The following is a 9,458-nucleotide window of genomic DNA, read 5'->3' as shown; positions in this document are numbered from 1 at the left end:
GCTGGGTGAAGGGCCGGGCTGGACAGGATGGAAGGCGGTGCTAAGTACCCTGAGCCGAGGTTGTTGGATTCGTTGGCCAGGCTGTAAGGCAAGGCTGGATAGCGTGGCTGGCTGGCTTGGCTGACTGGCTGAGAGAAGGGCTTGACGGATAGGTAGATAAAAATAAATAAATAAATAAATAAATACTTACCTGGGAGGGTAGACACCACGAGGTCACTGTTCTGCAAAAGAGCTACTTTGTGCTTTTACCCACACAAATGCACGTTTAAGTGCTACTGCTGAAGCTTTGCCTGCTGAGGATACCTGCTTTCTGGACCTGCCTTCCTGCCTGCTGAGGACTCCTGCCTGCTGAAGCCTCCCGCCGCCTGGAGCTGCCTGCCTCCTAGGGCTACCTGACCTGCTGGAGCGGCCTGACTCGCTGGGGCTGCCTTGACAGCTCGAGCTGCCTACCTGCTTTGGACTGCCTTCCTGCCTGCTGTTGACTTTCTACTTGCTGTGGGCTACCTGCAGGAGCTGCCTGCCAGCTGGGGAATCCCTTGCCAGCCTGAAGGAGACCCCTACCACTGACGGTCTGCCAGTGTCCTCCACCCATCTAAAGGGGGGACCCTGTCTACTGGCCGTAAGGATTACCTACCAGCAGCCAGCTCCCTGAGGACCTCCTCTTCTTCTGGGCACAGCACAGCAGAACAGCAAGATGAGCAGACCGCTGAATCCATGGTTCCACAACACCGTAAAGCTGCAGAGGAAGGTGGAACCAGATGGCTCCACACCGCACCTGAGCAGGAAGATCTTCACTGAGCAGCTGGTAACCAAGATGGGTTTGACAGCAGCAGAAATCCTGTGCATCATGTCAGATGCACCCAAAGGCACCTACCTGCTTACCGTCATGTCTGAACAAATATGCTGGAGGTATTGGTAGATGTGGTCGTCACAATGGGAGAAGAAACTTTTCTCTAACTTCCACCTGGAATGTCAGCTCGTGCTGGAAGTCAAGAGAATGACCGTGCACATCTACAACCCACACGTCAATATCCAAGACCTGACAACCTTTCTACGCCGCCACTGCACAGTGACGAAAGAACCCTCCCGCAACCTGGACAGTGACGGCATCTGGGATGGTAAATGGACAGCAATGGTGAAGCTGAAGGAGGACCCGTCAGCCCCAGATGGAATCCACCACCCTTCCAGCTTCTCCCTAGGGCGCAACTCAAGATACCTCTACTACCCTGGGCAGCCCAAACTATGCAACAGGTGCAGCAAACCAGACCACATGGCAAGGATTGCACGGCGCAAGTTTGCAGGAACTGCAAATAAGAAAGGCACACAGCAAAGACCTGCAAAGAGGAAACCCCATGCAACCTCCGTGTGGGTGTAGGCCATCTCTTTAAGAACTGCCCAAAAAGAGCTGAATCCTACGCCCAAGCTGCCAAACCTCTGTGGAGAGACCAACAGGAGGAGGCAGACAAGCCCAGACCTCCATTACCTGCCCCGTGGCGGGGAAGGGGGACTGGGAGAGGGAAAGGCTCTAAACAGGACAAACCCAAGCCCAACGGGGACACTGCCATGGTGCTAGAGCTAAAGACACCCGGACATACCCCACCTGCCATCCCTGGGCCCAGTGAGTGCATTGAGCCAATGGAGACGCTCGCGCCAACCGCCACTGAGGACCAGGATGAAGAGCCCAGGACAACTCAGGAGCTCAGGAAAAGGAGACACTCACAGGATTATGAAGAAACCAGCAAGGGACCTGTGAGCACCCCCATCCCCTACTCCGGCTTGAGGACCTGGAAGAGGAAGAGCAGCTAGAACAAGACAACCCAGATGAGCAACTCGAGAAAGTGTCGAAAGTTCTGAAGGAGATGAGGCGCTGGCAACCTCCATGGAAGCGTCCCCACCCCCATCGCCAGCTAGAGTAGAAGAGGTGGAGACCTCCATCGAGGACCAAGAGCAAGACCTGCCCGGCACCCTGGAGAAGGTAGACCCCAAGCCCAGCCAAGAGTGTGGAGCAGCCATTGTGCAACAGGAAGCAACTGCTGCAGAGAAGGAAGGCCCAGCACAAGAGACCCAACAGGAGGCTGAACAAGCCCTGAAAGTAGCCTTGTCACTTGTGTTTGTAACCAATCGCTTTGACTTGATAATTAGTCTTTAAGTATTAAGTTAAACTCTTAGGGCCCGATTCACAGAATGAACTTAAGACTCAATCCTAAACTTACTACTATTTTGGTATTCACAGAATGCACTTACTACTTTTGGCATTCACAGAATGCACTTACTACTTTTGGTATTCACAGAATGAACTTACTACTTTTTGTATTCACAGAAGTTAGGATTTTGTCAACGTGGACAAGTCACAGGCGAAACTCTTCAGGGGATGGGACCTCTACAATGAGCCTCTCCCCTTCCCCAGCGAGGCAGGACTGATGTAGATCCTTGTCGTCTGGTTCGGAGGACCAGGGGCGGCTGCAGAGAGCTGGAACAAATGCCTGGCCAAGGTGCCTCTAGAGTCTGAGAATCCTGAGCATTGAAAGGAAGCCTCTGATGCTCAGGAACGACGCACTGCCCGTGCTGCAGTATGTGACAAAGGCCTGTCCAATTTAGCACAGGCCCTCAACAGCATGGTGTTCCACTTTGTCTGGCACTCAAAGATGACACGCTGAAAAGGTCAGTCATGCACATTAAGCACCACAAGGGGGGGAAGGCAGTCCCGGACATCTCAACGATCCATAGGGCCTGCTTTGTGTGTGGCTGCGTCCGAATAACCCTGTCAAATGTGAACAAGGACCACTCCGCCTACAAGGTGTTCCGCTTTTTCCTCCTCCCCGTGTGGAGACGGCTGGGATGGGATAAGTGAGAGAATGCAGTGACATTCCACTGGGACCTCCCATGGTCCTACAGGAAGGTAGAACATTTTGTGGAGGAATTTGGGCTGAACTGTGTTACTCCTAGCCTTTGGAAGCCCAAGACAAACCACAAAATGATCAGGCCCATGGACACCACTGAACCAGTGAGCGACCTGCCACCAGTAATGGCAACGCACGTGTGGGGGAATGTACCCTCCCCAATTCTGACCAACAGACACAAGGACATAGCATGGATGACCGTCAAGGGGGCCTGCGAGTGAGGTCATTCATGCACAGCAGAGACCTATCCCTGCACAGGAACTGCCTAAGGGACGCCCCGCAGAGGAATCTGCACACTATCTTTTCTGGGCCTGCCCCTTTGCCCTGACACTAAGGGCTGGCTTACGACAAGAACTGGTAGCCCTCATCCCCTACAAGAACATAACGGACCAGTCCATTCTTTATGAGCTGTTTCCAGGGACGCACACAGAGGAAGCTATCCAGGTGTTGGAGATTCCTCTGTTGTATGAAGGACATTCTCCTGATGAGGTAAACAGAGACCGTTGCCGCAGGATGGTTCTCAACCTGCTAAGAGACTATGCAGCAATGGACAAAAAGGAAAGTGAGGAAGAGGAACAACTGTAACAAAACCCTCCTTCCCCACTGTACTCTGTAAAATGTCAGCCCCCTTACAACCGTAATAAACACACTCATTGCAGATATATCTGAATCTCAAACTGATGGAATGTAAATGTGAAAATACATTGATTGAAAAGTTAAAGTGGACTGCCCTTCCTAAGGGGAGAAGTACCACTTCCTTAAAAACTATGTATCGCAAATTTTAAGCACTTAATAAAGTTTTTGCCTCCCCACAAAAAGTAAGCAGAGTAAGCAAATACGAATGTACAATGCACCAAACCACCTTAGTGTGAATTCAAAATCATGAATGTCACATAGATGAATACCCAGAGGCCACTGCCACTAGAAAAACAGGTAAATCTCCACATGCATGGAGAAAAAAAAACCTCTCCAAGCCCGTGTGCTGATACAAAAGAAGGAAAGGAGAAAAAATATATAATATATAAATATATATATATATATATAAATGTGACCAAGGCCTCGTGGAGGCCGAAACGTTATGCTGTCCGTGTGTTGCAGAATAAACTAAATTACACACGGAAACTTTGGGTCTGCCGTTTTCTGATGGCGTTGGTGTGACACGATACTTCGGCGCTGTTTGGTGAGAACCCGTGTGGATATATATATATATATATATATATATATATATATATATATATATATATATATATCTATACTACTATTATAAAGAGAGAACTTGCACCTTTTGGCCAGGTAAACTCGGGAACCACAGCACCAATCACAACACCCAATACAGCGTTGGAAAGGGCAGTTGCAGCAGAAGGACATAGGCTATGCAGAAGGCCCACAATATACATTTAAAATGTAAAAGAACCGTGCCAGCAAAGTAGTCCCTTGTGGGCGTGTCTGCATTGTGCTGTGGGCTTGTGCTGGGGGGGCGTGACAAATGCTGGGGGCGTGTGGTACGTTCCGCCCTTTGGGCTGGACTGTTCCCAGGAGGCACTGGGTCATGGCTGATTTGCATATGGCCATGTCTTAACTGGGGTGGTGTGGAGTGCAAAAAAACGATGGATTTAGACCCAGATCTCTGTACTGGGGTGAATGTATGACATTGTTCTGCATTCTGTCCATCAACTGTTGTTTTTGCATTTGTCACCCCGAGTGGATTGGGTATGCTCAGACGTGAGTCCCATGCTCTCCACACCACTGGAGTCAAGCTGTCCTGGTTGAAGACAGCTGATAGACAGAAATTGGTCCTAGAATGTTTGAGTCCAATCCAGGAAAGACATGTCTTGTCAGTTTGGCCTGGAACGTGCCCATGAGGTACAGGTTCAAGGCTGAGGTGGTGTGGAATCCAAAACAAAAGAAGGATTTATGCCATAATTTCTGTATTGGGGTGAATGTATGACATTATTCTGCATTCTATTCATCAACTGTGGTGCCGTTGTGGCAAATATTTCATTGTTTTTTTCCCCAGGTTCTGTACGTTCCAGCTCCGGGTGTTCACCCTGCTCTCTTTAAATACCCCTGCACCCCATAATCAAAACCCATCCTTATTCTTTAAAATACCCCAACACACTTAAACACTAACCCATCTCAACCCTATAAATATACCCTGTACCCCAAAACCAGAATCTATACCTAAATCCTAAAAATACCCCTGTACCCCAAAAGACAAACCTACCCCTGAACCCTAAAATACCCCTGTACCCCAAAACCCAAACCTAGCCCTGAACCCTTAAAATACCCCTGTACCCCGAAACCCAAACCTACCCCTGAACCCTAAAAATAACCCTGCACTCCAAAACCCAAACCTAGCCCTGAGCCATAAAAATAACCCTGTACCCCAAAACCCAAACCTACCCCTGAACCCTAAAATACCCCTATACCCCAAAACCCAAACCTAGCCCTGAACCCTAAAAATACCCCTGTACCCCGAAGCCCAAACCTAGCCCTGAACCCTTAAAATACCCCTGTACCCCAAAACCCCAAACTACCCCTGAACCCTAAAAATACCCCTATACCCCAAAACCCAAACCTAGCCCTGAACCCTAAAAATACGCCTGTGCCCCAAAACCCATACCTATTCCTAAACGCTAAAACTACCCCTGTACCCCATAACCCAAAACTATATCTGAACCCTTAAAATACCCAAACACCCCAAAACATATACCTCAGTACCCCAAAACATATACCCCTATACCTATACTTACCTTATCCAAACATTAAAAAACAACATGCTTTTACCATTCATGCATTTACAACAAATTTCGTTGTAAATGTATGCGTGGTAAAAAGCATATAAAATGTAATGCCCTGCGTTATAATGGCATTGCGGAGTCATGGTACTTTCATAATGAAAGTATGCGGAGTGATGGTCTGCGGAAAGAAAGTTGCGGAATAATGGGTGTTTACCCTCCCCCACATCTCCAACAACATACTCATATTTTTTCACCACCAATTTGAAAAATGCACAGGTCTCTCTCATTGATGGCCAGCACCGACATGCACTTTTAGACACACCTCCCGCCACAAGTTCTAGAATTGCGAACTTTAGAGCTGAGGAGCTACGTTCGAATCTCGGCATCAGGTCAACATCCTGTGATTCCAGGCAAATTGCTTTGTCTCCCCGTGCCTACCACAAATGAATGTGTTCTTCTGTAATGTAAATCGTGCTCATGCCATGTTGTCGAGTTTGCGCTATATAATATTGCAAGGAAAAATAAAGTAAGGAAACTCGAGTTCACACACTTTTAAATCCGCACTCCTAAGTGCATCAGCAGTGCACTGTGAATCAGAGCGTTTCACAGGCCTGTCACAGATACGAAATGCTATCAAAACGAAATCCTACAAAACAATATACTACTGGCCGGCAGCATTTCATACCCGGACAACGTCGGGACGGGTTGCTAGTATATATATATATAACAACAGAGCGGCGTTCCAACGCGTGCACTGAGGTCCAATAACAACAACACATGGGTAAAGTCCAAGTAAGTCAGGTTTATTCACGCCATAAGCCCAACGTGACGCGTTTCGCGCTCCACAGAGCGCTTCATCACAAACGCGAAACGCGTCACGTTGGGCTTATGGCGTGAATAAACCCGACTTACTTGGACTTTATCTGTGTGTTGTTGTTATTGGACCTCAGTGCAAGCTTTGGAACGCCGTTCTGTTGTTATACTGAAGTACCGGCTACTCACCCGGCTGCGAGCCACCCCAGCGAAAGGCGAAGGATTACCGGCAGGAGTACTTTTATTGGGTATATACATCCATACTAATATAATAAAGAGAGAGCCCAAACCTTTGAGGCGGGTAATCTCAGGAACCACAGCACCAATCACAACACCCAATACAGCGTTGGAAAGGGCAGTTGCAGCAGAAGGACATAGGCTATGCAGACGCCCACCATATACATTTAAAAATGTAAAAGAACCGTGCCAGCAAAGTAGTCCCTTGTGGGCCTATCTGCGTTGTGCTGTGGGCTTGAGCTGGGGGGCGTGACAAATTCTGGGGGCGTGTGGTACGTACCGTCCTTTGGGCTGGACTGTTCCCATGAGGCACAGGGTCATGGCTGATTTGCATATGGACATGTCTGAACTGGGGTGGTGTGGAGTGCAAAAAAACGATGGATTTAGACCCAGATCTCTGTACTGGGGTGAATGTATGGCATTGTTCTGCATTCTGTCCATCAACTGTTGTTTTTGCATTTGTCACCCCGATTGGTATGGGTATGCTCTGACGTGAGTCCCATGCTCTCCACTCCACTGGAGTCAAGCTATCCGTGTTGGAGACAGTTGATAGACAGAAATTGGTCCTAGAATGCTTGAGTCTGCGGTTCTGTAAATTCCAGCTCCGGGTGTTCACTCTGCTCTCTTTAAATACCCCTGCACCCCATAATCAAATCCCACCCTTATTCCTTAAAATACCCCAACACACTTAAACACTAACCCATCTCAACCCTATAAATATACCCTGTAACCCAAAACCCAAATCTATGCCTAAATCCTAAACATACCCCTGTATCCCAAAAAACAAACCTACCCCTAAACCCTAAAATACCCCTGTACCCCAAAACCCAAACCTAGCCCTGAACCCTTAAAATACCCCTGTACCCCAAAACCCAAACCTACCCCTGAACCCTAAAAATACCCCTGCACCCCAAAACCCAAACCTAGCCCTGAACCATAAAAATAACCCTGTACCTTAAAACCGAAACATAGCCCTGAACCCTAAAAATACCCCTGTACTCCAAAACCCAAACCTAGCCCTGAAACCTTAAAATGCCCCTGTACCCCAAAACCCAAAACTACCCCTGAACCCTAAAAATACCCCTATACCCCAAAACCCAAACCTAGCTCTGAACCCTAAAAATACGCCTGTGCCCCAAAACCCGTACCTATCCCTAAATGCTAAAACTACCCCTGTACCCCATAACCCAAAACTATATCTGAACCCTTAAAATACCCAAACACCCCAAAACATATACCTCAGTACCCCAAAACATATACCCCTATACCTATACTTACCTTATCCAAACATTAAAAAAAAACATGCTTTTACCATTCATGCATTTACAACAAATTTCGTTGTAAATGTATGTGTGGTAAAAGCATATAAAATGTAATTCCCTGCGTTATAATGGCATTGCGGAGTCATGGTACTTTCATAATGAAAGTATGCGGAGTGATGGTCTGCGGAAAGAAAGTTGCGGAATAATGGGTGTTTACCCTCCCCCGGTAAGTACATTGGTGGCCCGGCGGCCCACATCTCCAGCAACATACTCATATTTTTTCACCACCGATTTGAAAAATGCACAGGTCTCTCTCATTGATGGCCAGCACCGACATGCACTTTTAGACACACCTCCCGCCACAAGGTCTAGAATTGCGAACTTTAGAGCTGGGGAGCAACGTTCGAATCGCGGCATCAGGTCAACATCCTGTGATTCCAGGCAAATTGCTTTGTCTCCCCGTGCCTACCACAAATGAATGTGTTCTTCTGTAATGTAAATCGTGCTCATGCCATGTTGTCGAGTTCGCGCTATATAATATTGCAAGGAAAAATAAAGTAAGGAAACTCGAGTTCACACACTACTGAATGCTCACTCTTAAGTGCATCAGCAGTGCACTGTGAATCGGAGAGTTTCACAGGCCTGTCATAGATAAGAAATGCTATCAAAACGAAATCCTACAAAACAATATACTACTGGCCGGCAGCAATTCATACCCGGACAACGTCGGGACGGGTTGCTAGTATACATATACATTGAAAACCAGTCCAAACTCTCAATTAAGAAAGGCGCTGACTCCATGAATCATAATCCAAAGAAAATGTATTTTCTCAGTTGCTGCTTAGACGCGTTTCGGCAGCTTGCTCACGCCTTGTTCACTACATCTGCATAAACTTATCTCACAGTATATATACAGGGTTACATGTAACATAATTGCCTAACAGGTTTCAACTTGTATTTGGTTGTCATGGTGATGTTTTCATGACACTATTGACAGACATAGAAGAGTTCTTGAAATACAGATTTCTCATTAGTCATGGCTCAGTCTGTTTACACTTTCTGTGATACATTATTTACAGTGCTTTACAAATCGACACATGTACCATATGTTTAGAATCACATACGCGCATAAATTGAATATAAAATTAAAATTAAAAATAACAGTAACAATTAGAAATGTGTTGTGCATACACATGACCGACTGTTATTAATTTGTGACTAAATTGTACTTATGATCGCATGTGAGGCAGGACGGGCATTATGTAAATAAGTGTCAAACACAATAGTTTGTGTGGGGCATCGGAAACATCTACGCGCTAGAGAATATGCTGCGTGATTGTGATTAAATATTGCTTGGTTGAGTCTGAACTGTGGGCCTATGTCTGCTAAATGATCAGAGCCCTTAAGTTCTCAGTTGATGCCATGCCCCTGCTCAAGGAGGTAGTCCCGGTCTGCTTGGTATGCGCATGTAGCCTCATCTCCAAGTGGAGCTAGAGAACTGGGAT

General features: G+C 47.1%; 1 pseudogene; it reads left to right on the top strand.

Annotated features, from left to right (window-relative positions):
• The first annotated feature begins 694 nt into the window (after positions 1 to 694).
• On the top strand, positions 695 to 2,149 carry LOC147736431 (uncharacterized; annotated as a pseudogene).
• Positions 2,150 to 9,458: the final 7,309 nt, after the last annotated feature.

The sequence above is a fragment of the Lissotriton vulgaris genome, chromosome 1_2 (assembly GCF_964263255.1).
Source record: "Lissotriton vulgaris chromosome 1_2, aLisVul1.2, whole genome shotgun sequence".
Classification (NCBI taxonomy): Eukaryota; Metazoa; Chordata; class Amphibia; order Caudata; family Salamandridae; genus Lissotriton; species Lissotriton vulgaris.
Note: the sequence above shows the minus strand (reverse complement) of the source record. Positions and strands in the feature narration are given on the sequence as shown.